Source organism: Mesoplodon mirus (assembly GCF_964341445.2).
Source record: "Mesoplodon mirus genome assembly, chromosome: 12".
NCBI classification, from domain to species: domain Eukaryota; kingdom Metazoa; phylum Chordata; class Mammalia; order Artiodactyla; family Ziphiidae; genus Mesoplodon; species Mesoplodon mirus.
Window position 1 is genome coordinate 16615817 of NC_138988.1, and position 23230 is coordinate 16639046.

The 23230-nt window shown below is 37.4% G+C and overlaps 1 protein-coding gene across 1 annotated transcript in view; it reads left to right on the forward strand.

Annotated features, from left to right (window-relative positions):
* Window positions 1-23230, forward strand: part of CNTN3 (contactin 3) — a gene marked incomplete at both ends in the record, with an annotated part of 238294 nt that overhangs the window by 152820 nt on the left and 62244 nt on the right. The gene's annotated exons all lie outside the window — the stretch shown is intronic.

Sequence of the window (23230 nt, forward strand, 5' to 3'; positions counted from 1 at the left end):
AGGAAACATGTTTAAGAGAAGGGTCCATAGTGCTGCAGTCTTTCCTAGGTATCTTAGTTCGAGCTTTTATAACATAATACCATAAACTGGCTGGCTTGAACAATGGAAGTTTACTTCTCACAGTTCTGAAGGATGGAAGCCAGAATCAGGGTGCCAGCATGGTTGAATTCTGGGAAGGACAGCTGCCTTCTCCTTATATCCTCAGCAAAGCAGAAAGAGAGCCAGAGAGCTCTCTGAGGTCTCGTCTGTAAGGGCAGTAATATCATTCATGAAGGTTCTACCCTCATGGTCTAATCACCTCCTAAAGGCCCTGCCTTCAAACACCATCACATTGGAGATTAGGATTTAACATATAATTTTTGGGGAAACCCTAATATTCAGTACATGGCACCAGGTCTGGTGGTTTGGATTTTACTTTTATCTCTTTGGACAGCAAAAGCACTGATATGCCAGGGCCTTGATGCTTAGGGGAAAAGCTGCTAGAAGCAATTATGGAACAAGTTGCAGAGTTGAATCTTCTCCAAGTTCATGTGAAATCAGAGTGGGTCTCAGCCATCACTTGGCAACAGAAGCGCCATGTCCATCCGTCTTGGTCTACAGGCTTAAGCCAAATTGGGGAAGCACTTTAAATGATAGATTTATTGTGGTTGTTCAGTCATGGGCTGTTCCAACATAAAACATGCAGACTCAAATCTCATCTTGGGGACAAATGAATTCATTGATGCATTTGAAAATGTAAGAGAAGGCAAAAATTTTTGATGGGATATTTATGGCAAGATTTTAAATCCATAAAAATTTTACTTAGTTTTTTTTCTTGTGTTTCAGTTTTTGTTTTGTTTATTTGGGGTTTTTTTGGTGGATCAACATGGGTTTGTCAGTGAATAAGACACATGATAAATAGGAAAGCTTTCTCTAGCCTAGCATATGGGCTGTTGACAAATGCACTTTTGATTAAGCCTATATATACATACATATATATATATATATATATATATATATAGTATGATATACACATAAACATAGATATCTGTATATTTATATAGATATTTAGTATCAAAGCCTGAATCAGAAAAAAAATTCAAGGATTAAATATGTCTTTTAAAAATTATATAAATTGGTAAATATGTCTACTATGTAAACCACACAATATGTTTGAATAATTATAATCTATCTAGTTTGAAAGTTTTTATATCAGCACAGTTACAGTTTTGAATCTTGCATCAGCCATAGTAATGTAGATCTAAGTGAGTGAGACACCTGAATTACAGAAAGGTTTTGAAGAAATCAGTGTTAGTGCTTTCAAGTAGAGAGAGCATTTCAAGCTAAGGTAATAAAGGGATTACTTCCCAACAGAGGTCTTAGTAAAGCTTCTCTGAATAGATAACAAGGGCTTATAATGCACATAGTGATTCCTGAGCTCTTAAAATTAAGTGCTCATTCATTCATTTGAAAATATTTTGAATACCTACTATGTGCTAGGCACTAGGTATTTCATTTTCACCAGAGAAGTTAATCCCATTATTTGTAGATTTTCAGGGTATCAGGCAGGTAACACAGGACCTTTATAATAAAACTCAATTGGCAAAATACAGAATGTTCGGTGATTACCTGAGGAAGCCCCATCTCCAATTTAGGGTGCAGAGCAGGCTTTCTGGAGGATGTAGTGTCTATACCAAGACTTGAACGATGACTAGGATTCACTGGAGAAGAGTGCTCAAGGTAGGAGGAACAGCCTGTGCAAAGGCACAGAGGCAAAGACAGAATAGGCATTTGATGTTCAGTGCAACTCGAGTGAAACGTCACTTAGGAGGGAGGGCTGCAGAGGGAGCGAGGCCATGGAGGTAAGCAAGGATCTTATTGTGAATGATACGGGAAGCCAAATGAAATAGAGTTTGGGCTTTATTTCCTGTGAAAGCAACAAAATAAGGTAGCAGTTAAAAGATCAAATTTATTTATCTTTAAAAAATTTATTTTATTGAAATATAGTTCATTTACAATGTGTTAATTTCTGCTGTACAGCAAAGTGATTCAGTTATACATATGTAGACCTTCTTTTTCATATTCGTTTCCATTATGATTTATTACAGGATACTGAGTATAGTTCCCTGTGCTATACAGTAAGACCTTGTTGTTTATCCATTCTATACATAATAGTTTGCATTTGCTAATCCCAAACTCCCAATCCTTCCCTACCCACTCCTCCCCTTGGCAACCACAAGTCTGTTCTCTATGTCTGCGAGTCAGTTTCTGTTTCGTAGATAAGTTCATTTGTGTCATATTTTAGATTCCACATATAAGTGATACCATATGGTATTTGTCTTTTTCTTTTGACTTACTTTGCTTAGTATGATAATCTCTAGGTCCATCCATGTTGCTGCAAATGGCATTATTTCACTCTTTTTTATGGCTGAGTAGTATTCCATTGTATGTATGTATGTGTGTGTGTGTGTATGTGTGTGTGTGTGTGTGTGTATATATATATATATATGTATCACATCTTCTTTATGAATTCATCTGTCGATGGACATTTAGGTTGCTTCCTTGTCTTGCCTATTGTGAATAGTGCTGCAGTGAACATTGGGGTGCATGTATCTTTTCGAATTATAGTTTTCTCCAGATATGTGTCCTGGAGAAAGATCAAGTTTATGTTTTAAAAAAATCACAACAGTGGCAGTAGAGAGCATGAATCGGAGCAGTTGGAACTTGAGGCAAGATTCCCAGTTAGCAGCAATTGAGCAGTTTGAACAGGAGAGGATTAGAGCCTGAAATAAAGAAATGGCAATGAGAATGGAGAGAAGTATTGAGGGGGTGTGAAAAAGTTAAATCAGCAGGACAGAGGAATCAAAGATTTGGAGAGAAGATGCTAGTCAAGGCTGAATCCTAAATTTCCAGTTCAGGCATCAGGATCGTGGTAGACCTATTTAGTGAGACAGGGAACAATACAGAAGGAGCAGGGGTGAGGGCAAATATGATAAATTCAATTTGAAATTGTTTCAGTTTGAAATGCTTGTTGACAAACCAACTGGCTATATCTGTGTGCTTTTAGAGGTTGACTCTCTAAATCTGGACCTCAGGAGAGTGGCCTGAGCTACAGATAGAAATTTAGGTGTTACGTGTATACAGATGGTAGCTGAAACCATGACAGTGGATAAAAGTTTCTAGGAAGGTACATATCATTAGACGGTAAATCATTAAATTAAAGGAGGGTCTGTATCTTAGTTCTGAAGCTTATGGAAATTTAAATGTAAGTCGAGGATGCCTGTTTTTACAATAACATTTAAATGACTAACAGTCACAATGTATAAAGCAATTGATATGTTAAGTCAAGGTCCAGTTAGGTCACCTGGAATGCAGATATTCTAAACTTTTAAATTACTAATATTAATTCTGAGTAGAGTTTTTTTTCCTTCTTTTGGTTTGATATTTGTTTCATCCAGTACTGAGAAAAACTATTCTGCTTTTCACCCTTTAGAAAGGAGGTTTTCTTTTATAAACAGAAATGGTCTACCCTTTGAACATCCAATGGTTTTTCACTAAATTTCAACATTTTAGTGATGTTGGATTCATTCACTTAAATCCACATGTTTTTAAAAGACTTGAAATAAAACAGGAAGTTTTGTCTCCTTTAAGCCAAGGAAAATTCTAAAAGACCCTGGAGAATGTGAATAGGCTTGGTATGCAAGAAGAAATAGCCAGCTGGCATATTTTAAAGAATGTTTAGCTTTTCTGTTTCACTTAGTGGTACTTAAAACACGTTAGCCAATTATCTTTAAAAAGGGGGCTTTCACTTGAATGCTGTTGCTTATAATAGTAAATATTTTATTACAATGGCCTCAATTCAGAAGAGAGTAAATAAAATGGCCCATTATTTCTAATTAAACACATTAAAATTGTTTCAAAGGTTCTAGGCAGCATTTAATACTATAGAAATTTAAATGCTTTTTAAAGAAAGAAATAAAGATTTTCCCCAAATATTAATAGCCATAATCCAGACAGTGGTTTTTAAATGTATTAACCTGTTTTAATGTATTTTTTGCATATAGTTAGAAGCTGATTTTAAAAGACAGTGAGCTTGGTATGCTGTATGATTCCGTTTATATGACAGACCGGAAAAAGGCACGCTTTACAGACAAAAAACAGTGATCACTGCTTGTCAGGGGCTGGGACTGGGTGGAGAGATTGACTGTTTCGGGGCATGGGAGAATTTTGGGGGGTGAGGGAATTGTTTTAGATCTTGATTATGACAGTGGTTACATGTCTACATTCATTTGTTAAAACTCACAGAACTGTACAGCAAAAAAGGTGGATTATTTTGTCTATAAATTATACCTTAATTTTTTAAACAAAATTTTGCATGCAATTTTAGTCATCTCATCCTGATTTCATGAGTGGCTTCGTATAGGAGTTTCAAAGCTCAAGAAACGCCCCCAACTGGTCATTTTGGCCCTTTTGTGAAACACTGAGTAGTTGGAAGACGTTACTTCAAAGTAGAATCTAAACTTTTGCCGGTAAACAGGATAATTCCATCAGAGCGAGAACCACTTGGCATTTCTGCCATCGCTACTACTAGTCGCCACAGTCTTGCTTTGTAAAGATGTGTCTGGGGACTCTGTTACTATCCAGCGAATCTGTTAGATGGTATTTCCCTTGGCTTGAGCTCTTAGATGACGGAAAAGAGCTCCTTTGCCAGGTCGTTTCTGTCTCCATTCCCTCCGCATTTCCTCACATTTCTTGGCTTCTCTGTCTCTTATCACAGTGGAGTGGATTTTTCTTCATGCTGTTCAGAATGCTGCTCTCTCTCTGCCTGCCATTGCTCCTTTCACCAAACAGCCATCTGGGTTATCTTCCCCATCACCCTTTGTCTCCCCATCTCAACAGCTCTCCCCTCACAACCATCAGAGAGGTAATGAAGCTCAGAGAGTATCAGTTCATCTACCCTTGGGTACACAGCCAAGATCTCAGCCAGTGCTTTACTTCTGTACCCTTAACTCCAGATTGATCTCTCACTGGTAAATTTACAAGAACAAAGGAGAATTTTATTTAACACATGGGATGTTGCCCCCTGTCAGAACCTGGATGTTAGATATCGAGATTGATGTCCTTGCTTCCTGTCTGCAGGGAAGGTACTCAGGTTGTCCACTTGTTTGTCTTATCTTTATTCAGCACTGGGGACAGTGCCCAGTACTGGGAATACATAAATGAATAAGAAACATCAAGAGCCCTCAAGGAGCCCACACATTCTTTGAAGATGCGGAAAATTTACCCATCAATTATTCTGGGAGAGACTGTATAATTAAAGTGACCATATATAATTTATTCTACAGTCTGGGACATTTTGAAAGAGAAAGGGGACCCTGTTAGTAATTCCCGCCAAGACAACACATAGAAACCAAGGCTGGCCCGAGGAAGCAGGACATTGCCACCCTGTCCCTCATGGGGTGTCTATAAGCCAGTAAGAAGCACAGAGAAGAGATGCTGTCTCCGCCAGCATCTTGGGGCAGTGGACAGGCAGCTCCACACAGAGAGGTGTCTCGAAGGAAGTGTTGTAGCTCCATTTTGAAGGATCTGTGAAACCAAGGAAAGCAAAAAAGTAGGGAAAACACCATTTGAACAAAATGATTGCGTAGACAGGAGGTGAAACCGGTTATGTATTCTGATTGTGTCCAAGGTAAAGTTCACATATGATCAGGTAAATAAGAAAGCCTAAGCTGAGTTCTTTCCCAGATAGAGAACCATCTCTCCTTCAGAGGAGGTGAACATCAAAGGAAGATAATTTTTTTTGAAGGCGAGATTGAGATGCCTGGGCAAATATGCAAGAGTCTCAGAGGATAGAGAACAGTCTCCTTCTGTCTCTCTGTTTCCCAACCCTTATTTCCATTTCTTTCATGCTTCCAGCTGGAAAGAGAAGAGGAAACGGTGCATTTGCCCCATAACTCCCACACCCTATGAGAAGATTAAGCTAGTATTTAAGAGTGAAGATAATCAAGAGAGGAGTTAACGCAACCCAAGACTTTGGGTTTGGGATGCAACTCATGGGAAGGGTTTGAAATGGGACTCATGGGAAGGGATCATAATCACTTTCTCTCCTCCATTCCCCATTCTCCAGCCACCAACAGAGACCTACATGTCTTCTGCTCTTAACCGCAGGCAGCTTAATTTTCTGCATATTTGTGTCATTACTTACATGCATTATTTATGCATGATTGACATGCAGTATACTAATCACTATGCACATTATTCACCGTGTCAGATGAAGTTAAATGTACGTTTTATTTGCTTCTTGATTTAATTTTAGTACTTGGTAAGAGCAGAGCATTGAAGTCGAAAAGACGCAGGTCAAATCATACCACCTGTGTGATATTCGGCAGGTTACTTAACCCCCGAGCCTTGGTTTCCTTACTTTGTGCAACAGGGCCAGAAATTCTTACTTTACAGGGTTAGTTGGTGTTAGGTGTCATTTGCTTGGTGGCATAGCCAACTCTGAGCAAGAGGTTGGCTAAAAAAACCTGATCTCCCCTGACAGGCAGAGAACGGACAGATTACTTCCAACTCTGCCCTGCCCCATTTCTCTCACATTTATTCCTTCTTTATCTCAGTAGATTCAAGTTTCAATGATAAAAATAATAAAGTATGTGAAGCATCTACTCTGGTGGCTTCTACATAGGCTCTCAAAAAAAGGGACCTGCTACTGTTGATACAGTTTTTTAAAATTTATTTTATTGAAGTATAGTTGATTTACGATGTATTAATTTCTACTGTACAGCAAAGTGATTCAGTTATAGAAAAAATATGCAATCTTTTTCATATTCTTTTCCATTATGATTTATCCCAGGATATTGAATATAGTTCCCTGTGCTATACAGTAGCACCTTGTTCTTTATCCATTCTATATATAATAGTTTGCAGCTACTAATCCCCAAATCTACAGTTTTTAATATTATTTTTTTCATTGTGTTTCTCAGATACGTTATGAGTAACAAGACTGGGTTAAAAGAAATGTGAGTAAAGACCTTTCTTTTTTACAACAACCAGATTAGTTTTACATTATTTAACCATGAATAAATTCTACCCAAATGTTATTAAAGAATTTGCAGCTATCAAATGGTTTCTAAAATTATATCAACTAAATTTTGCAGATGACCATGTGGTTCTTAAATCCATATTTTAAATTTGATTTTTATGGATTATAAAAGTTAGGGCCCCTTTAAAAATATTTTGTCAGTTTTATGATTTTGGTAGGGGAAAACAGGTTAGTGAATTCCAATGCTAAGCATTGGAATCTACTTCCAGCCAGTTCTGTGTTAGAACTGGGTACATTAATTCATAACCGTGCTCAGCATAGATGTTTTATTTACTGGGTATGTCCCTCCCTACCACATCCATTTGGTCATGTAGAATTTCTCACTCAAGCCCCAAAATCCCACATGCATTTTCCTACGGCCCAGTCAATGTTCTTTATCTCTGCTTTCACTGAAAATTCAAAGAAAAAATATTTTATTGAGGACCCCTGTCATATCATAACATACTACCATTGCACTTTTTCTCGTAATAATGTTTAAGACAGGAAAAAACAGGAGACTTCTCTCAAAATAAGAATATTGACTCCTTTAACATTATCAAGAGTGCCTACCATTGCCTTCTGAGTAATTCTTAAAAAGAAAGGAGGACAAAACAGAATTCTCATTGCACTCTGCATTTATTCTCCTGTGATTTACTCTGGCTGGAATGTCTTTTCTTCTCTGTCTTGCAAACCCCTGCTTATCATTCAAGGCCCAGCTTAATGTTACTCACCATGGGAAGCCTTTCCCAAGCCCAATAGGCGAGATTAATTGCACTTTCTTCTGCTTTACCCTTGTGGTTTCTTTAGGCCCAACTGTATCATTTAACACAGCGTATTGTGGCTGTTTGTGCAGAAGGCCATCTCACCTGGATTCTCACCTTCTCTATCTTTGTAGACTTGGTCACTGTTCCATACATGTTTATTCATTTCAACATTCACTTACTCATCACATATTTATTCAGCACCTACTGTTCCCACTAACTATCGCTGCATAACAAATCACCCTAAAATTTAATGGTGTAAAACAACAATCGCTTTATTATCGCTCGCTGTTTCCATGGGTCAGGAATTGGGGAAAGGCTTGGCTCGGCAGTGTTTGTTCGGAGTGTCTCACGTGATTGCAGTCAGGCTTGTGCTGGAGCTGGAGCTGCTGGGCGCTGGCTGTGCACTGCTTTCTCTCTGGCAGGCCCATAGCCTCTCCATGTGGTCTCTCCACGTGGGCTAGTTTGGGTTCCCTCAAAACACGGTGACCTCACCGGGAGTTGAAATGCTTATATGGCAGCTAAAGTCTTCAAGAGCGAATATTCAAGCAAGCAAGGTGGAAGTTGAATAGGCTAGGCTCAGAAGACACAAAACCTTGCTTTCCTTGCATTCCATTGGTTACCAGTGAATCACTGAGCTGACCAGATTCAGAAGGAGGGGGATTTGACTCCACCTCTTAATGGGAGAGTACTGTAGCAAGATTATAGGAGAGCATTTGGGATGGGAAATCTTACTGTGGCCACCTTTGGGAAATACAGTCTGGCACACCCATCCGGCATGCCTTGTTGCAGGCTCCGAGAAAACCACAGTGAACAGGACAGATATGGTCCCTTCCTTGTGGAACTTGCAGAAGGGAGAGACAGCATATGAATAAGTTAAGAAGATAATTTCTTTAGCCATTAAGGGCAAAAAGTGTATAATCATATAGGGTATTTCAAGAAAGCCCTCCTTAAGAAAATAACTTCTGGACAGAGAACTAAATAGTAAGAAGCAATGGGTCATGCCAAGAATTGGAAGATGTGCCTCGCAGGAAGAGGTCCCAACAGAACAAAGGCCTGGAGACGGGAATGAAATTGACTCATTTGAGAATCAGGAGCAAAGCCAGTGTGACTGAAGAATCATGCATAGAAAGGGAGAATAATGAAATATGAGGTCTCAGAGATGGGCAGAATCCAGAAATGGGGTCTTTGAAGACAGTGATAAAACTGCTGGATTTTATTTTAAATGGAATAAGAAGTCATTGGTGATTTTAACACAGGGTGTGACATACTCTGGTTAAAAAAGGTAACTCTGGCTGTAGTGTGGAGAGTGGGTTGAGGAGAGAAAGGGGGGAAGCAATGAATCTGGTTAGGAGGCAACTTGGAGTTGTCAGGGTAAGATGTACTGGAGGCTTGATTTAGGGTAACAGTGGAGGAGATGGAGAAAAGGATATTGTGTGTTTTGAGGTAGAGCTGGATGAATTTGTACCTCAGATACAAAATTTCATACCAAAGCATCAAATTGTATTGATAGTTGTGGTGTATTCTACGCACCCCCCACGCCATTAGATTGAAAGTCTCTAAAGGATAGGGGCTAGTTCTTACTCATACATGTGTTTTTCAAAACACTTAGAGTGTCATAAGTACTCAACAAATATTTGTTGAAGTGAATTTTATTCTTTTTTGGATCGCTTCCCATGTCTTAAAAGTACCTATAATTTTCTTATCTAATTTATTGCAGCAATTTCTTAGAAATGTATAAAATTGATTTTTTTATAGATTTCTACTTGAGGCTTCCTATTAAAATATGAAAAGTGCTATATTTTAGTTTATTCTTCCCCCTTCCTGAAGCCCTTAATAGAAATAGGGGGGAATGGATGGAAGAATGGTTGAATGAATGATTAGGTGAGGTGCCATTGCACTTCTGTGAAAAAGGAATAAACATGCGGATTGTTGGTGATGGTTGATGCCTCCCACATAGTTATACTGGAAAGGAGTTATTCATAATGTATGATCTGTTCTGTAAGTTCTAATGAATTGGTACACTGAGTTACATTTCTTACTGCCTAACAAATTAAAGAAAAAAACATTTTGTACTTTCACATGTTTTCCACTTCCTGATATTATCTGTGGTATTTTATAATCCTGTCTTAATGTAGATGTCATTGCTAGAGCAGTTTTTGTTGGCGCACGAGAGCGTTTGACCCTTTGAGAGTCTTGCAATTCTAAAAAAACATCTGTAATTGGGACTGAATATATAAAATGTCTTGTTTTGGGAAAAAATTATTTTCTAACCTTTTACATTCAAATGCTAAAGAGGGAAGCACCTTTAACTTAAAGATTGTATTAGGCACTTAATTTTCTGCAGTATTTATTGATTTACATAAATGGGAAAATCATAGTTTTTAAAGCTTGATATAAATTATATGTTTTTCTAGTTCAGGTTCTTGCAACACCTTATACCTTACTTAATTTATTATATATTATTTTCTTATGACTACTCATTTTAATACCTTTATGTCTTCTAGTTTATTTCATTTACTAACATGATGCTTCATTCCAAAAAGAACTTGAGGACAGTTTATTAGAGTACACACAAAATGAACATTGAAGACAAAAAATATGCCAGAGTTCAAATTTCCTAGAATGTAAGTTTCATTAGGACAGAATAAATTCTTATGAGTAAATCTTCTTTGCTTATTGCAGAGCATGGTCCATAGTACATGTTCAGTAAATACTTGTAGAGTGAATATCTGAGGTTAGTGTACCAAACGTATGCCAACAGATCCACTTGCTTAGTTGAGATCCACAATTTTGGCTCAACACTTTGAACAAATGAGCAGAGAAAAATACTGCTAATAACACAATCCACACTGTTTGTAAGATTGAATGAAGCCATTTGGTAAGGAGATATGCAACTCTTCCTAGGCAAAAGTGTGCAAATGGATATGTCCAAATGCAATGGATTGTGATGGAGAGAATGTTGCATAATATATAAGTTAATGTCCTTAAAATGAAATATGAATTTTAATGTTTTTCTTTCTCATAATCCAAGGGTAACTTTGAGTTTTAAGACTTAGATGCTTGAGGAATAGATAGACATTGTTTTTCAGCTAATCTTCCATAAATATTATTTCTAACATGTATGGTTTAATAAGCATGTAAATAGAAATTATTTCAAGGTTATTTTCAGCGTCAAGAATCTGAGGTAAAGAGAAGGTGCTGCTGTGAAAATACAGAGTCACATGCTTAAAGAGTCAACTGAACTAGTGTTAAAGCTTATATCATCTTATTAGAGGTGTGATGGATCACCAGACCCTGTGTCTGAATAGATGATGGTGATTAACCTCTGCATGGAGGACGAACAAGAAAGTTCAGGTTATTGGGGCTGAGATTTTTCTCAGAAAACCTTGGGACCCACTCCAGTGTGTGGATGCACATCTGAGCTAAGACTCTACCTTCTTGAGCTATGCAATATTACCTCTCTCTTTTTGTGCAAGATAATTTTTAAGGAGCCAGTCATCAAATGTACACAGTCATATAAATAGAAAATCTCAATAAAGCACATCTTAAAAGATTCACACTAAAGCATCCAAGACAAAGAGATTCCAGTGCACCCCTGTGTCATTGGATGAGTTGAATTGCTAGCAGGAGTTGCTAACCTGATGTCCACAGAAGCTTAGATAATTCATCCTGAATCGTATCAGATCTTTTGTTATTGTTATGGTTGTATATGTGTTTATTTGTTCTGCAGAGAGAGTCCTCAGATTTTTCAAATATTCAAGGAACTTTGTGTCCCAGAAAGGTTAGAAACACTGCATAAGGTTGTAAATGAGTCACTTAAATATTGATGGACCTCTATAAAAGAGGGTGGCCTTGGAACTGAAATAGTGGGGCTAAAACCATTTCATCTTGCAAGAGCTCAACATCAGGGCATGTGTTCGGAGGGCCATTCTTGATTTGTGATAGAACCTTGTAGAAAATTAGAAAATTTTATAGAAAATTGTCTCAGAACCCTTTATATTCATTAAGACAACAAATATTTATTGAACAAATACTATGTGTGTGTCGCCAACTATTAGTAACTTGTATTTTTTAGGGATTTGGGCACTCTAGCTAAGAATTAATACAAGAATATTGAACAAAATTGTTAGATTAGCTGTAGAAACTGACTTAGGAATGGACAGGAACTAATTGGCTCCAGGAATCCTGGATTGCCCCATCTTGTCAGGGCAAGTGCTGGAATGAATAAACTAATCATTATTTTCATCTTTGTGTCTCAAATCAAAGTCTGCAGAGGGAGAGCCCAAAGGACGTAGCCTAGATGACTGTTTTTCAAAGTGTGGTCCTCATAGCAGCAGCACCAGAATCACCTGGGAACTTATTAGAAATGTAATTTCCGGGGCCCTGTCCCACACCTTATCTGGTGGTGGGCCCAGCAGTGGGTATTTGAAGGACTGAGTCCTCCAGGTGAATGGTGCATAGTAAAGTTTGAGAAATGCTGCCCTGTGTCTGGTATTTCCCCCTTGGCTAGGGATAGGATGGGGACCATGACTGATTCCTACTAAGACTGCACACAATAGTGGAAGAGAATTCTCCAAAGGAAGATCTGTGTTGGTTCCCAAAGAAAGGGGAAGAGATTCTGGGCAGCCAAAAAGTATCCAGCACCTTCTACATCCCTTGAGTCAATGAAATTTCCCTTTTGCATACAAGGTATCTTGCTTCTAGCATTATTGTTGGAGGTGAACTCCATTCCAGGACTGCTAGTCTCTAGGGGGAAGGACACCCATTTGAGCAACACTTGTGTCTCTCTTCAACCCTTCCCCAGAGAAAGTGTCTGACTCCTGAAATTGGGTGGAAGACCTTGACGTTGTAGCTCAGACGTCTTCCTTCTTTCTCTTTGGTGTCTGCCTGCCTGTAGGTATTCTGCTGTTCTGTTTACCATACAGGAAGGGAGCTTGCCCTTACAGGGAGGGCCTGTGCTCATCTGCATGTGCCAGGAAGCTTAGGCCTGCCTAATTCTAGAATGAAGTGTCAGGAAACTATAGCTGCTCACTTAAGCAGTTTTGCATCAGCTTTCTCTGTATTACACCTGACATCTTGATTTGCATTGATTTGACTCATGAACCTCTCAGGCAAAGAAGAATAGTGTCGAGTATGAGGCCCCTTTGAATCTTATTAAGTATTCTTTTCGAGGTTATCTTTGAATACATGAGCCATCAGAGAATTGTTGATTTGTCATGTTTGTTTGTTTTACTAGCTCATCTGAGCATTTATAATTTTTGCAGATCTTCTGTTGTATGAGGATTTAAATGTTTCAAATGGACTGTTGCCTGGGCCTCATGAATTACTTAGATAAATAGTTTTATATAACCATTCAAACTGGAAATCTTTTTTTAGAGGCATTTTGTTCTATAGTTGTGAGTCCATTTTAGGAGGAAAAAAACTGTTGAGTCTCTGTCATAATAAATTTAGCTCCAAATATATTTGTTACGATAGATGTACATTTGGAAAGGTTTTACACATGTAATGAAAATGTTCCTTTATTGTTGGTTCTCTTCTTATAAATATGAGGAAGTATTAATTAATGTGAAAAATGTATATTTATCTTGGCTACAGAGTGGAGCCACACCCTGTTTCTCTAGGACTTCAGGTGCCTGTTCTGTGTAACATGTGTATCCAACAAAGTAACACAGCTGCATATTATTAGCCTGTTGCTTACTCAAAGAAAGGATAATTAACTGCTGAATCTTCTCTACTCTGCTTGTCTTTTCCTTGGAGACTTTCTAACCAATCAATCACTAAACTGACACTGTTTAATTCATAAGATGAAAGCTCAAAATGGTATAACTAAAAGAATGAAAATGCTAATACTATTTTGCTAAATACTATTTGTAGGTTATCTTTGAACTCAAGGGGGAGACGTTATTTACCAAGCATATGGAAATGAGATTGGTTGTAAATGAAAATATACACTATATGCTCTTTGTCTCTGGCATTTATTTTCTCATGCGTTTTCATCAATTTATGCTTGATTTTCTTAAGTGTTATTATTTATCCTGTAATATATGCATTGTGAGTACTTTTGTAGCTAATTTTAAACATCCGTCTCTTACAATATGTACTAACAAAGTGAAGTCCAAAATAGCCTTGTTATTTTCTATAGAACAGTTTAATCATGACAATCTCATGTGATCTCATCTCCACTGAGATGAGCTTCCTGAGAAAATGTAGAGTTGCAGTGTGTTTGTTAAAATTCAAGTTGAATAAACTACTGTAATATTCAGAAAATAGGCAGGGGGAAAAGAATGTTTTCAGAAATCCTGCCTTGCACGCATAATACTCCATACCTTTCTCATTCTAAAACATAGTGTCTTATTATGGATGCTTAAATGTCATCATACAGTATAGGTCAACGTTGCCTAGACAACAGTCTACTTTCAGAGCAAACAGGGTTTCTTAACAGTCATAAATTCAATTCCATCACTGAACTACAGCATGGACCATTAGACCAGCTTAGAGCAATTAAGTTTACTTATCCCAAACTAACCACAGACTGCGTGAAGTTAAGTGAAATAACCTCTTTTCCTACAAAAGGAAAAAACCAATAAAAGGGTTCATATAAAGGTATATTATAAAACTGATCAAGGAGTTAAAATGCCACAGTGATTAAAATTGCACATTTCTCAAAGCAACCTGGAGTACCACATTTCTGAATATTAATCTCATAAATCTTCATTTAACTTTTTGTGCCAAGACTAGAGTTACTCATGGTTATCTGCATTTTCAGCTCTAGCCATTTGCAGAAAAACGTGTTCCCAGAAAGCTCAGAAAGCAATTTCATTTATAGTGAAGTGGTATAAAATTTTCACTTCAGATCTCTGTAGGGAAGCATGGGTTATTGAAGGTTTTCTGTTGAGAAGCAATTACTCCATCCATTTACTCAATATTGTTTATTTTTATGTTGTGTGAAATGCCCTGTGGGCCTCTTAGAACTTACTGGAAGAACCAATTGAGGAAGAAAATATCCAATTAGCTCAAAATTTTACAATGTACAGAGTTTGCTTCTTTGAGAGTCAGTATGTTTGTTTTGGACTCTGTGTGTGACTCCCGAGGTGTTAACTTTGCCTTTGAAACTGTTTCTTATGTCATTGTAGTCATGAGGCTAGGCCTGCTCATTTAGAGTTATTAAACCTCCTGCACTAAAGGATTTCTAGTTCTTCCATCATTGCTAATAGTTCTATATTTGTAGTGAAAGGTTGACTGTTAACACTAGTTCATAGGTTGGGAAGATACCTGAAATTGCCCATCTCTGTTCTATGGTACCCAAATCAGAAGCTCTAAGCTTAAGTTGAATATTTGTTCAGTCAACAAGAGACATCATTACTTTGTTTTATTGCTTACTAATCTCAGAAGTGGTTGATTGCCCAGCCTCCTGGCGCTTTCAATTCTATTTCCACCCTCTATCTCAGAACAGATAAGATGTTGCCTCACCATTTTGAATGTCTTTAAGACCTTCTGATAACCATTTTTCTGATATCAGCTTGCTTTCTTTACATAGGAAAATCTGCACTTTCTTTTTAAAGCAATGGTAGGTAAAATTTACTGAGCAGTGCTGTGGATCAAGGACTATGTTCTTTGGGGATCTTGGCCAAAAATTTGACAAGTAGGATTAGCAGTCAGAATGGGTCAGGAGCATTGCCTTCGTTTATACTCATTCCTTCCACCTCTGAGACTTTTCTCAACCAGTTTTCTCTCTCATTCTCTTTCCTCCCTCCCTCGTTTCCCCTGTGCTTCCCTTATTTTCAGTCCCTTGCCCTTTATTGATATCTTCCTTAATAGTACAAGTGTATTTTCAGTCCTCTTATCCTAGGACTTGTTCAGTTCTCTTCATCCAGCCCTCTACTGCTTCATCTTTCTTTGTTCCACATATATATTTATGCACATATGTATAGATGTGTGTGTGTGTATATATATATATATATACACACAATTTATATAGAGAACATATATACGTATGTGCATATGTATATAAATATATGTGTGAGTAAAAGTCTGCATGCTTTCTGAATTTACTTCCTTGTAATTTGTAAAGTTCTCAGTGCCTTGCAACCTGCCATCACTAATCCCATCTCTTCTACAGTGACTCTTTAAAGGCATACAGTCACTTGTTCATTCAACAGGCATTATTTTTGAGCATCTTCTCTGTGCCAGGAATAGTTCAAGGCTCTAGGAATGCAGTGGTGAGTAATCCAGACACTATTCACTCTCCCTGCTTCAAGAGACCTTACTGTCTCTGAGCTTACAAGAGGAGAAAAATATTAGTCAAATAAGCACACAGGTATATAATTGGCCAGTTGTCAAATGCTATGACAAAAGCACAGCTGATTAATAATCAGTACAGGAAGATGTAATCCAACCCATGGGTTCAGGGAAGTGACCAGAATCTGAAGGTTGAGTACACATTTATCAGACATAAGGATCAGGTTTTATGAAGTCCCCAAGACAAGAAGAGCATAAAAGCAATTAAAAGAAGGCTTGTGTGACTGGAGAAGAGCAAACAAAGGGTAGAATTCACGAGGACTTATGTAGTTAGAGGGGCGGGGTCCTGATGGGAGGATATGGCTAAGGCTTAGGATGTGGTCTTTGTCCTTCAGGCAGTGGGATGCTAGGGAAAGGGGTCTAAGCCTGGGTTGGGCAGGAGGGAGTAAGGCAGGGTTAGTGATCAGTTTTCTATTTCCTTAGCTTACTCCCCATGTTTCTCAAGAGTCTTCATTTCCAAAGCTTTCATTCATGTGTACCTCCCTGCAGGCTTTCCTCTTTCAGTTATTATTGCACACTGTTTAAGAAAATCTCTGCTCTATGACAAGATATAAAGAAATTTCTTTTTGATCGTCTCTTCGCAAAAAATGATGAGATTACATTTCACACCCAACAAAGTGGCCAGGATTTCATGAAGGAAATCAGACATAGCACCTTTTTTACAGCTGCTTAGGAAAGTTCTTGGAATTTTTAACCCTTTAGTGTAGTTCCTCAAATTGAAATACAGTGCTGTGTGTTCCCTAATTAGCTGTCCAGGCCATTGCTCTCAAACCCTTGTATTTGAAATGTATCTTGATTTGTTAAAAAAATCACATGAGCAACTAACATGCATGGAAAGCTCTACCCAGGATCATAAACAGGTCCCTATGCACCAGCTCCAATTCCCCTACAACTTTCTCACCCAAGAAAATATAACCAGGAGGCAAGCGAAAGTGAATCACAAGCTATGAAAAATACACACACACATATATACATACAACATAAAATCCATATCTTGTGTATTTTTGATACATAAACTTGTCCTAATAATCACATTTTTGGCACACACCTAAAAATCTTGCAACAAATGGGGTAATATTTAGAGATTGAGTTAAGATCCTCCAACTCTAGTCTAATGTCCTCAGCATCTTTCCTGTCCGCTCTACTGTATCACCCAGAATTGGGAGGCATTTATTGACAGTTTACACATACCATGCCATGCTGATGCTGGAGTTGCAAACCTTTTAAGAAGTTTACCATCCGTTTGGATAGATACTAAACTCATGTATCAAAGATGTGAACCATAGAAGATAAAAGGCATTCTAAGCATTAAATGCATGGTATGGATAGTAAAGATTTTAGGGATTCAGAGAAAAGAATAATTCTGGGTAGACAAGATGGGCAGTAAAGATTCATGAGTCAGACTAATGACAGGTCAGCTCTTTCTCATTCTTCTTTCTCAGTTCAAATGGCACTTTTTCTAAGAGGCTTTTCTGAAGCACTCTCTCATGGGAACACTCCCTAGAGCCATTGCTTTTATAGTATCACCCCTTCTGAACACTTCTGAAAAGTCTGAACTTATCACATTTACCTATTTCATCATCTACTGTCTGTGCCACTCACTAGACTGTTTTTTCCATGAAGGTGGGGACTTTTTTTTTTGAATTTTTGAATTTTATTTTATTTATTTTTTTATACAGCAGGTTCCTATTAGTTATCTATTTTATACATATTAGTGTATACATGTCAATCCCAACCACCCAATTCATCCTACCACCACCCTGCCCCCCCACTTTCCCCCCTTGGTGTCCATATGTTTGTTCTCTACATCTGTGTCTCAATTTCTGCCCCGCAAACTGGTTCATCTGTACCATTTTTCTAAGTTCCACATATATGCGTTAATATATGATATTTGTTTTTCTCTTTCTGACTTACTTCACTCTGTATGACACTCTCTAGATCCATCCACATCTCCACAAATGACCCAATTTCGTTCCTTTTTGTGGCTGAGTAATATTCCATTGTATATATGGACCACATCTCCTTTATCCATTCGTCTGTCGATGGGCATGTAGGTTGCTTCCATGACCTGGCTATTGTAAATAGTGCTGCAATTAACATTGGGATGCATGTGTATTTTTGAATTATGGTTTTCCCTAGGTATATGCCCAGTAGTGGGTTTGCTGGGTCATATGGTAATTCTATTTTTCATTTTTTAAGGAACCTCCATACTGTTCTCCATAGTGGCTGTATCAATTTACATTCCCACCAACAGTTCAAGAGGGTTGCCTTTCCTCCACACCCTCTCCAACATTTGTTGTTTGTAGATTTTCTGGTGATGCCCATTCTAACTGGTGTGAGGTGACACCTCGCTGTAGTTTTGATTTGCATTTCTCTAATAATTAGTGATGTTGAGCAGGTTTTCATGTGCTTCTTGGCCATCTGTCTGTCTTTGAAGAAATGTCTATTTAGGTCTTCTGCCCATTTTTGGATTGGGTTGTTTGTTTTTTTAATATAGAGCTGCATGAGCTGTTTATATATTTTGGAGATTAATCCTTTGTCCATTGATTCATTTGCAAATATTTTCTCCCATTCTGAGGGTTGTCTTTTCGTCTTGTTTATGGTTTCCTTTGCTGTGCAAAAGCTCTGAAGTTTCATTCGGTCCCATTTGTTTATTTTTGTTTTTATTTCCATTACTCTAGGAGGTGGGTCAAAAAAGATCTTACTGTGATTTATGTCAAAGAGTGTTCTTCCTATGTTTTCCTCTAAGAGTTTTATAGTGTCCGGTCTTACATTTAGGTCTATACTCCCATTTTGAGTTTATTTTTGTGTATGTTGTTAGAGAGTGTTCTAATTTCATTCTTTTACATGTAGTGGTCCAGTTTTCCCAGCACCATTTGTTGAAGAGACTGTCTTTTCTCTATTATATATCCTTGTCTCCTTTGTCACAGATTAGTTGACCATAGGTGCATGAGTTTATCTCTGGGCTTTCTATCTTGTTCCATTGATCTATATTTCTTTTTTTGTGCCAGTACCATATTGTCTTGATTATTGTAGCTTTGTGGTATAGTTTGAAGTCAGGGAGTCTGATTCCTCCAGCTCCGTTTTTTTCCCTCAAGACTGCTTTGGCTATTCGGGGTCTTTTGTGTCCCCATACAAATTTTAATATTTTTTGTTCTAGTTCTGTAAAAAATGCCACTGGTAATTTGATAGGGATTGCATTGAATCTGTAGATTGCTTTGGGTAGTATAGTCATTTTCACAATGTTGATTCTTCCAATCCAAGAACATGGTATATCTCTCCATCTGTTGGTATCATCTTTAATTTCTTTCATCAGTGTCTTACAGTCTTCTGCATACAGGTCTTTTGTCTCCTTAGGTAGGTTTATTCCTAGGTATTTTATTCTTTTTGTTGCAGTGGTAAATGGGAGTGTTTCCTTAGTTTCTCTTTTAGATTTTTCATCATTAGTGTGTAGGAATGCAAGAGATTTCTGTGCATTAATTTTTTATCCTGCAACTTTACCAAATTCATTGATTAGCTCTAGTAGTTTTCATGGCATCTTTAGGATTCTCTCTATATAGTATCATGTCATCTGTGAACAGTGATAGTTTTACTTCTTCTTTTCCAAATTGTATTCCTTTTATTTCTTTTTCTTCTCTGATTGCTGTGGCTAGGACTTCCAAAACTATGTTGAATAATAGTGGTGAGAGTGGACATCCTTGTCTTGTTCCTGATCTTAGAGGAAATGCTTTCAGTTTTTCAGCATTGAGAATGATGTTTGCTGTTGGTTTGTCGTATATGGCCTTTATAATATTGAGGTAGTTTCCCTCTACGCCCACTTTCTGGAGAGTTTTTATCGTAAATGGGTGTTGAATTTTGTCAAAAGCTTTTTCTGCATCTATTGAGATGATCATATGGTTTTTATTCTTCAATTTGTTAATATGGTATATCACATTGATTGATTTGCATATATTGAAGAATCCTTACATCCCTGGGATAAATCCCACTTGATCATGGTGTATGATCCTTTTAATGTGCTGTTGGATTCTGTTTGCTAGTATTTGGTGAGGATTTTTGCATCTATATTCATCAGTGATACTGCTCTGTATTTTTCTCTTTTTTTGTAGTATCTTTGTCTGGTTTTTGTATCAGGGTGATTTGGAAAAGTTTGAGGAGGATGGGTGTTAGCTCTTTTCTAAATGTTTGATAGAATTCACCTGTGAAGCCATCTGGTCCTGGACTTTTGTTTGTTGGAAGACCTTTAATCACAGTTTCAATTTCATTACTTGTGATAGGTCTGTTCATATTTTCTATTTCTTCCTGCTTCAGTCTTGGAAGGTTATACCTTTCTAAGAAGTTGTCCATTTCTTCCAGGTTGTCCATTTTATTGGCATAGAGTTGCTTGTAGTAGTCCCTTAGGATGCTTTGTATTTCTGCGGTGTCTGTTGTAACTTCTCCTTTTTCATGTCTAATTTTATTGATTTGAGTCCTCTCCCTCTTTTTCTTTATGGATCTGGCTACTGGTTTATCAATTTTGTTTATCTTCTCAAAGAACCAGCTTTTAGTTTTATTGATCATTGCTATTGTTTTCTTTGTTTCTATTTCATTTATTTCTGCTCTGATCTTTATGATTTCTTTCCTTCTGCTAACTTTGGGTTTTGTTTGTTCTTCTTTCTCTAGTTCCTTTAGGTGTAAGGTTAGATTGTTTATTTGAGATTTTTCTTGTTTCTTGTGTTAGGATGTATAGCTATAAACTTCCCTCTTAGAACTGCTTTTGCCGCATCCCATAGGTTTTGGATCATCGTGTTTTCATTGTCATTTGTATCTAGGTATTTTTTGATTTCCTTTTTGATTTCTTCAGTGATCTCTTGGTTATTTAGTAATGTATTGTTTAGCCTCCATGTGTTTGTGTTTTTTACGTTTTTTCCCCTGTAATTGACTTCTAATCTCATAGCACTGTGGTCAGAAAAGATGTTTGATATGATTTCAGTTTTCTTAAATTTACTGAGGCTTGATTTGTGACCCAAGATGTGAACTATCCTGGAGAATGTTCCGTGTGCACTTGAGAAGAACATGTAATCTGCTGTTTTTGGATGGAATGTCCTATAAATATCAATTATATCTATCTGGTCTATTGTGTCATTTAGAGCTTGTGTTTCCTTATTAATTTTCTGTTTGGATGATCTGTCCGTTGGTATAAGTGAGGTGTTAAAGTCCCCCACTATTATTGTGTTAGTGTCGATTTCCTCTTTTATAGCTGTTAGCAGTTGCCTTATGTATTGAGGTGCTCCTATGTTGGGTACATATATATTTATAATTGTTATATCTTCTTCTTGGATTGATCCTTTGATCATTATGTAGTGTCCTTCCTTGTCTCTTGTAACATTCTTTAAAGTCTATTTTATCTGACATGAATATTGCTACTCCAGCTTTCTTTTGATTTCCATTTGCATAGAATATCTTTTTCCATCCCCTCACTTTCAGTCTGTATGTGTCCCTAGGTCTGAAGTGGGTCTTTTGTAGACAGCATATATATGGGTCTTGTTTTTGTATCCATTCAGCAAGCCTGTGTCTTTTGGTTGGAGCATTTAATACATTCACGTTTAAGGTAATTATCAATATGTATGTTCCTATGACCATTTTCTTAATTGTTTTGGGTTTGTTTTTGTAGATCCTTTTCTTCTCTTGTGTTTCCCACCTAGAGAAGTTGCTTTAGCCTTTATTGTAGAGCTGGTTTGGTGGTGCTAAATTCTCTTAGCTTTTGCTTGTGTGTAAAGCTTTTGATTTCTCCATCAAATCTGAATGAGATCCTTGCCGGGTAGAGTAATCTTGGTTGTAGGTTCTTCCCTTTCATCACTGTAAGTATATCATGCCACTCCCTTCTGGCTTGTAGAGTTTCTGCTGAGGAATCAGCTGTTAACCTTACGGGTGTTCCCTTATATGTTATTTGTCGTTTTTCCCTTGCTGCTTTCAGTAATTTTTCTTTGTTCTTAATTTTTGCCGATTTGGTTACTGTGTGTCTTGGCATGTTTCTCCTTGAGTTTATCCTACGTGGGACTCTCTGCGCTTCCTGGACTTGGGTGGCTATTTCCTTTCCCAGGTTAGGGAAGTTTTCGACTATAATCTCTTCAAATATTTTCTTGGGTCCTTTCTCTCTCTCTTCTCCTTCTGGGACCCCAATAATGCAAATGTTGTTGCATTTAATGTTGTCCCAGAGGCCTCTTAGGCTTTCTTCATTTCTTTTCATTCTTTTTTCTTTAGTCTGTTCTGCAGCAGTGAATTCCACCATTCTATCTTCCACGTCACTTATCAGTTCTTCTGCCTCAGTTCTTCTGCTATTGATTCCTTCTAGTGTAGTTTTCATTTCAGTTATTGTATTGTTCATCTCTGTTTGTTTGTTCTTTAATTCTTCTAGATCTTTGTTTAACATTTCTTGCATCTTCTCAATCTTTGCCTCCATTCTTTTTCTGAGGTCCTGGATCATCTTCAGTATCATTATTCTGAATTCTTTTTCTGGAAGGTTGCCTATCTCTACTTCATTTAGTTGTTTTTCTGGGGTTTTATCTTGTTCCTTCATCTGGTACATAGCCCTCTGCCTTTTCATCTTGTCTATCTTTCTGTGAATTTGGTTTTTGTTCCACAGGCTGCAGGATTGTAGTTCTTCTTAGGTGGGGACTTCCTGTCTTGCTCACACTGTGATCTCAGAGACTCTCATAGCGTCTAGCTCATGTAAAGTTCATTTCTGTTTCCTTAGTTAATTAGTTAGACCAAAAGTTTTAAGTACTTTAATCGTATGCTCAGAAACTCAGATGTGTTCATTTACATTGCCCACATTTTTGCAGTAAGTAGTTCATGGGTGACCGTGCAGATGTTCTTTTGCAAAATATGGATTTATATTAGGTTAGATCTGACTCTCTGAAGTTCATAATGAAACACCAGGGAGTTTCTCATTTCTCATTTCTCATAAACTGTTTCAGATTTATGGAAAATAGTGTCATGTCTACTTCTTATTTTCTCCAAATTGACAAGGCTAACCCATGAGTAATCTACCTCACCACATATTTTTGGAAAACATTTCACACTTAATTGATAAAGGCACCCCCAAAACCAGATGTAATGTTAAGTAATG